A 7,207-nucleotide genomic window follows, 5' to 3' on the forward strand; every position below is an offset into this window, starting at 1 on the left:
ATGCCCGAGGTGTTGGAAAGCAATTGAAAGCACGCTAAGTAACCCCTGTTGGCCAATCACAGCCATTGCACCGATAGAGAGACTTAATTTGATTGGCTGTAAATTGAATTATTCTGAGTTTGACCATCCTGGATGCACAGTTTGGAGGTACGGTATGGATACAAGGTTGATGTAAAGAGGAGGGCTATGCTGTTTTAGCAGGGGGACGCTTGAAAATGTAGCCTGCTCTAACTGAAATTATGAGGTACACGACCTGAAAATATTGTGTGTCCCCCAAACAGCTTTCAGTATTCATTTTAAACCAATGAAAAGTGCAATGTATCTGATAATGGGCATCGTATGTTTTTTCCAGTTGATAAAAGGCCCTCTATCGATCGGACGGGTTAGGAATTACGTATTACGTTGCAGACTAACGAAGAAAAAACTGATAAGAAAGTTCTCAAAAGAATGAATATCGCTAGATGTGGACTTTTGTTGGTGCCGATCTCTCATCTGAGAAGTTAGACAAAATCCATCCGATGAGAATTCACAGAAATTTGATGTCATCACCGACCTTGGGCGGTGTGATAGTACCCCGAGTAAGGCTTCGCCTTAAGGATCACATTGTCAGTACATTTCTACAACACAGCATAAGTAATCAGAAGGAATATTCCCAAAACTAACATCCCAAAAGTATCTCTGAAATCCAATTTTGAAATAACCATTCCTAAAACTTGCCCTATAGGAGTCAAGCTGAACAAGGCCTTTTCTTTCAGCCAAACGCTTGTAGTCGGACTCTTCAACTGAGCTTTCTTAACCTTTTCCCCACAGTCTTGCATTGAATACGGTGAGAGTAGGCCTAATATCTGAACACACAAAACATTGCATTGGCTGCACAAAAATGTTGTTTTAGTTTTCCTAGCTTAGGCCAAGAACGATGGATGATTCTCGTTGTTCGCACCAGGAGGGATCCTGTCACATCTAAAACCACAACAAGGGTTTCTAACACTAAACAAAACCACAACTACGGATGGACAATGCAAAAGGACTGAGAATGCAAAAGAATTGTTTGAACTTGGGGGCGCTGTCGATGAATAACTTACGCAAAATTATCTGAAATCATATACTGTACACTTGTCCAACAGAAGAAATATCTGAAAATACGCTTAGAAGGGAGCTTCATTATAACTTTACAGTTGTGAGTACGTCGTGGATGATTTCGTTCAAATGGTTATTTCTTATTGGTCTTGACTGAGAAATGAATTATTAATATTTACAAGCGAGAAATTTCTACTTGAATCTCTGGAGATGTTCAACTTAATTTATCATTACTGGGCTTTATTTTGTGTATTGAAAACTGTTTGAGCTAGTTGCAAAATTCCTCCAAAATAAGTTAAAACAAAGGGCTGTTAAGGCCAGTTCATACTACGGGCGGATGTGAAAGCAAAGCGAATATGACGTCACGAAAGATTTGCAGCAAACTTTCACTCAAATTAATGTGTTCAAATTTACAGCAGAGGATTTGATCTGACGTCACAACTCAGGTTTTGCGTGAAGTATGAACCGGTCTTTACAAAGAAACGTCTGTCCACTCAACGTAAAATGGCAGTCAGTGGTACTCCTGTCGAAGAACGTTATGCCTGTATAGCGCCCTCAACAGTTACTTGACTAAAATGGGGACTTCAACCATACCGTTCTGTCGGGTTCGGTCGAAGACCAGTAGATACACGCTACCCAGTGTTTTTCACTGACTGTACTGAAGCAACAATGGAACAACCGAAGAGTGAATCAACACAGTCGCCACAGCGAAATTCCCAAATACTTCAAACTAAACAACTTGTGCCTCTTATTAAGGCTTCGCTCGCGAAGAGGAAACTTAGCATTAGCATAAAAACCACATAGCCCGAACTGTCCTTAGATGGCGTCATAAAGACTGAATACAAAGCTTAACAGGAAACAAAAGTACATTACCTGAATGTACTTGGATGTGAGGCAAACTGATTGGTTAGCATAGCTAACAATTATTGGTTATTTTTACAACCCAGTTTTCCATTGTTTTAACCAGTTGGTTTTTGAAAGTTTCAAATACATTGGACATTATTACCTGGGGTTTGTCTTTTTTAGTTTACGTGTCACGGTTAAAAATCTATTTTTAGGCAGTTGGCTTTCCATAAAGCCTGCATGAGGTAGCTAAATATAAACTATAACAAAGTCAAAGTAAGATTTTTTTCTCGTTCAAGTTGCCGGTTGCCAAAGTGCAAAATGAAATCGGCGGCAAAAGCGCAGCGCGCGGTGAGCCTCGTGTTTGCAATGCCGCCGACCGCGGTTGCTCCCTCGATGAAGCTGAGCACCATCGATACAGGACTCTCCGAGTTTCCTTCTTTGAAGAGAAAAGCTGAGGAAGCAGTAAAGGAAATTGAAAAAGATACCCAATCGTTGAAGAGAGACGAGGGAAATTGGTATTACATGCCTGAATAATAGCCACCTGTGTACATAGGGCACTCAGTGCAAATGTGATTACCTGTGGGCACGAAGCCAGCAAGAGTTTCTCGAATTTTTTTGTCAAAATATAAGATCATAATAATTTGAATCGGTCGAATTCGTTATCTGCGGGGTACTCTAACCACTTGAGTAGATACGCATCGTTTGGCCCCCTCAATTCAAATTGAACAATTTTATTTGAACTGTTTGTCCCAACGTCATTGTTCAGTATGCGGATAAAACCGTCTGACCCGATGGAATTTTGGTAAAAGATTTTTAGAGAGAAAAAGTATACTTTTTTAAACTGTCATACCATTTTCAGCTCCGTGAATGTTTGCAATTACAGCGGGTGATCGCTCTGGGTATGCTCTAACTTGAGCCGTTATACACCATTCCCTACAGCGGCATAAAATGACAACTGGGCATGAAGTTTAATCACTAAAATCGACACGCCTGTCGGGTAGGCAAAAACAAACTCGAAAGTGTTCGTCTGATCGGGCATTGAATTCGCAGCAACGCACCCCGGCAGTGCTGCAAGTAAACATCGTCAGTGACAAGACCTGACGATTGAGATTGCAACGAAACACGAAACGTTCTAAGCCAGTGTATTGACATGTGTTAGCTGAAGGGAAACAGACAAAATGGTTGTCACCATGGAAACGTAAACATGTACAAATCACAAAGACAAGGAACTGGTATGAAACATTGGACGGATAAAATGCTTTTAATTATGCAGATGACTTATACGTCACAATTAAAAGCATAACGGAATATAACTTTCATATCTCAGCAATGTGGGGAAAAACTAACGCAAAATCACCGCAGGTGCATTTCAGTACCCTCCGCGTACACCCACACGGTATACTGAAATCTAAAGTTACATAGTAAGCCTAGATAACAGGGTCGGTCACTGGTCGGCCATATTGAAATTGAAAGCGAGGCTAACTGTTTTTTTTTCAACTGAGAGTATAAATTAAAGCAATTATATTAACTTCATGACAAATTAGTGATTGTCTACTCTGATGAATAATTACAAATCTGTGATTAAACAGCTCAATTTTTCACAATTAATATTGAAAGGGAGAAGTGAAGCGCACCCCAAACATAAAGTAGTGTGATTCCATCCTAATCATGAGTGAATTTATTACACAGATTTTTTACATCAGATTGAAAATAGCTTCCACGTGAATGAGGTCTAGACTGTAAAATGGAATTTGGGGCTTAAATAGAAACAAAAAAATCTGAACATTGAGTAACAATGTCGGCCAAAAATGTCTGCCTCGTTATAAGAAGATGCCTACTCCAAGTCCAAATTGATTCACTTATATACCAGTATAGTACAAGTTCACTAGATGTGGGCTGATACTGTTATTAAACGTTCTCGTGTTACAATTGGACTGTGCCAGAACAAACCCTGTGTCAAATATACACCAAATAATAAGAATCCAGGACTGTTTGCAAACTAAATTAATGGACAAATTGGACATCCAGAGACATACGAAATCTTCGGCCCATAAGTTAGAAAGTTAGTCATTTTAATCACTTTCCAGTATTTGTGATGTGGAGAAAAATCAGTGAGAATATGTTCACGATATGTGACCACACACTGGGATAGGTTCATCTGACCTTTGTCGTTTAAAAACGGTAATTTGTTTTTACAAATTTCCATGATTGGAATCAAGCCAGTTGGTGTTCTTCAGGCCTCATCAGGGAGACTAGTTTTTTTGTGTCATTGTGCATTTATCGGCCGTTATCACCCAACTAAATTGATTTATAACTTGATATATTATTCAAATCCATCGACAGCCTGACAGTAATTCAGGCCCACCATGAAGTCCGCGTGGATTGGTCTACACGCTGAGTGTCATCTGCATTCCAGCACTCTCGACTAAATGAAATCATATCCGAACGCTGCAGGCGCACCCAAGTGGCTGTATCAAATGTCGGATACTTCTATCACTCGACACACCGAGATACATGTACAACATCTCCATTGCCAAGGGCGCCAGTGAGCGATACAAAACAATTCTAGTTTTCACGGTTTGTCCTCAGTTTGGTTTCATTTGACTTCGGGTGAAAAATGTACGCAAATCTACTACAGAACGAGCATGTGTAGCTGATCATTAAATGCATCGAATCACACAGAAAAGAATAAACACGACCCATCAAACGAGCCAAAGTCCACCGATAGTCTGAGTCAGTGAGCATTTTGTTGGGCGGTATAGATTCATCAATACACGTATATGTACGTGTAACATCTCATTCACATCAGAGACTTTTCTAGCGACCTTATCTTGTATCGTAAGATGGCGCCGGTAGGTCATCACCTAAGTATGATCATAAAAAACTGTTCTGCTGTCATTTAAAGATGCAAATGTATCAGGAATAGTCATCATACGTGGCGGGTGGTATTGGCGACTTTGGCGTTTTATTTGCCGGTTGAACCTCATCTCTGGCGCTCCTGGTTGGAACACTGGTCCAACTTATGATTTGGGATGGCACATCAATCCCTCGGGTGGGGTCCATTCATGTCCACAAGTCCACGCCCCTCTGAAGGGAATGTTCAGAGTGTGTAGCTAAATCACACTGAGAATGGTAAAGTGATTTGAACGCCATAGCAGAGTCAGATACCTTAGCTCTACCCAAAAAAGGGCCTTTAAAAATTTATTGTTCAGATGGTGTGGCCGTTTTGAATTTTATCAATTATACACGGTATAAACGAGGCTCCCAAACCCATTTTCTACATCAAAGCAACACCACGACGCAAAATATCGCGTCCAGGCAGACAGCATATACCAACTATATTTACTCATACCTGTTTGTGTCGTTTGGAAACACTCATTCTTACCAAATGGGTGAGGTTGAACACCTTCATCACAGTCACCATGACAACGGTGCCAAATCATTTCCGACGTAGACAGTTCGAATCACCGTGTGTCGAGAACAGCGGCGACATAATGAAACAAGCCGACACATAGATTGCTTAATAAAGAAAATCGTCATTCCATTTTCACAGGATCAGACGATTTTCTATGTTGTGTAAAGGTGTATAGCACGGTCCATAGAGCCTGGTGTACATGTACTTCATAGGTATCACTTGCACACTAAATACCATGATCATTTAAATGTTAAGTTTGATTCGCAGAATGTTAAATACAAGCACCTAAAATCAGCAAAACAACGCTCTGTCTGTTAAGAAACAACGCAGAAATACAACATAGCAAAACATAAATTAGCTATTTCAATGTTAATAATAATTCATTCATTTATAAAGCGCAAATTTCATATAGATATGTTCAAATGCGCTGTACAATGAAGACATTAAGCGTTTTGAAGTTGATATATCCAAACGTAAATGTAATCAACAGGGGAAAATGAAGTGGTAAGTTTTGGAATCAATTGAAATTGGTTCTTTATATTTTCACTTACCGTTCTAGAAACCGACACAAGTAGGTAGTCACCAGCCAGAAAAAGGTCCAAACTCTCTGCAGAGATCTCTGCAGAGAATAAGTACCCCAGTGGTTATCTTCGATGTCCAGCTTGCCCGGTGCTTACTGGCCTACATTACACGGTTAGTCCCCGCTCCCGTGCCTGAAAACCGCCTGGATTATTTTCCTTCATCAAGATGCTAGTCGTCACTGTATGCAGACCGGAACAACATGGAAACAAAAGAGACACCCGGTGTAACTCCAAGATTAATGCCAGAAAGAGTTCAACCACGTGACAGGGATGGTGAGAGATTATGTTTCTTAGGGCGGACTCCCGACGGCTGCAAAGGGTCGCCACACCATGTCGTGAGGTTGAATCAATAAGTGCATACCATTAGGGACCACCAGGTGAAAAATAACGGCTGTAGTCATGAACATCGCGCAGTGCAAGTTTTGCACATTACGCAAATCCTGTGTTATTATCCGAGTTAAAGTGAAAGAGCAAACGGATTAGAGTGTATTGTCGGTACCAAATAAAATGCTTCTCTGTGTTCTTTGGTATAGACTTTGCCCAAGCAACAAGTTGTGGAGCATTACATTTTAGTTCCGCCATGTGGTAACCCTCCTGGTTCATGACCCAGTGACACGACTTATGACATGCCGAAGCAGAGCAACTACTCGGACCGTCATCCTTTTGTAATGGCTAAATGGCAGAGTTGTGGTGGGTCTTCGTATGACATTTGATGTAATGTTGCGCATTTTTAAACCAACCAACAGACAGGGACAGATTTAGGCTTCAAAACCGCAGACGATTTAAAGTTTTCTTCTTCTTATCCCTTTAAATCCTTGAGCATCAATGACAATTAAACCACTCTTGTGACGTCACTCTATTCATTGGCATTGAATTATTACAACGTCAAGCACAATGAGAAACGCTTTGAACAGTTAAGGACATTGTTTTAGACCAACGGGTTGTTGTTCTCTCTTGTGCTAATATTTTCTGCTTCATTTTCAGTGGCGATTACAGATTTTCATTTCAAGTGAAACCCTCCTTTCTTTTCTTTTTTATGCACCCCCGACAAAGTCGAAGGGGCATACTGTTCCCCCTTCTCCGTCCATGGGTGTACGAGTGTGCATTTGTGTCTGGAATATTCTTGTCAGTGCGATAACTTCAGAAATACTTAATACGTCAAATTATTTTGGTTCGTGGATTACTCTTGGTGATCCAATGAAGCCTATGGAATTTGAGTCTGAAAAAAAGGTCAACGTTACAATGCATAGAACAACAGAAACCTTGTCAACGTGATAACTTCAGAATT

At 40.5% G+C, this 7,207-nt stretch overlaps 1 protein-coding gene across 1 annotated transcript in view; it reads right to left on the bottom strand.

Moving 5' to 3' along the window:
• Positions 1-6,098, bottom strand: part of LOC110980495 (uncharacterized) — a 202,728-nt gene extending 196,630 nt beyond the window's left edge. Inside the window, exon 1 of the mRNA XM_087146347.1 lies at positions 5,890-6,098. The gene's annotated coding sequence lies outside the window, so the exon portion shown is untranslated. The remainder of the gene's footprint in view (positions 1-5,889) is intronic.
• Positions 6,099-7,207: the final 1,109 nt, after the last annotated feature.

The sequence above is a fragment of the Acanthaster planci genome, linkage group LG01 (assembly GCF_054643075.1).
Source record: "Acanthaster planci isolate LZ-2023a linkage group LG01, COTS_SCS, whole genome shotgun sequence".
Classification (NCBI taxonomy): domain Eukaryota; kingdom Metazoa; phylum Echinodermata; class Asteroidea; order Valvatida; family Acanthasteridae; genus Acanthaster; species Acanthaster planci.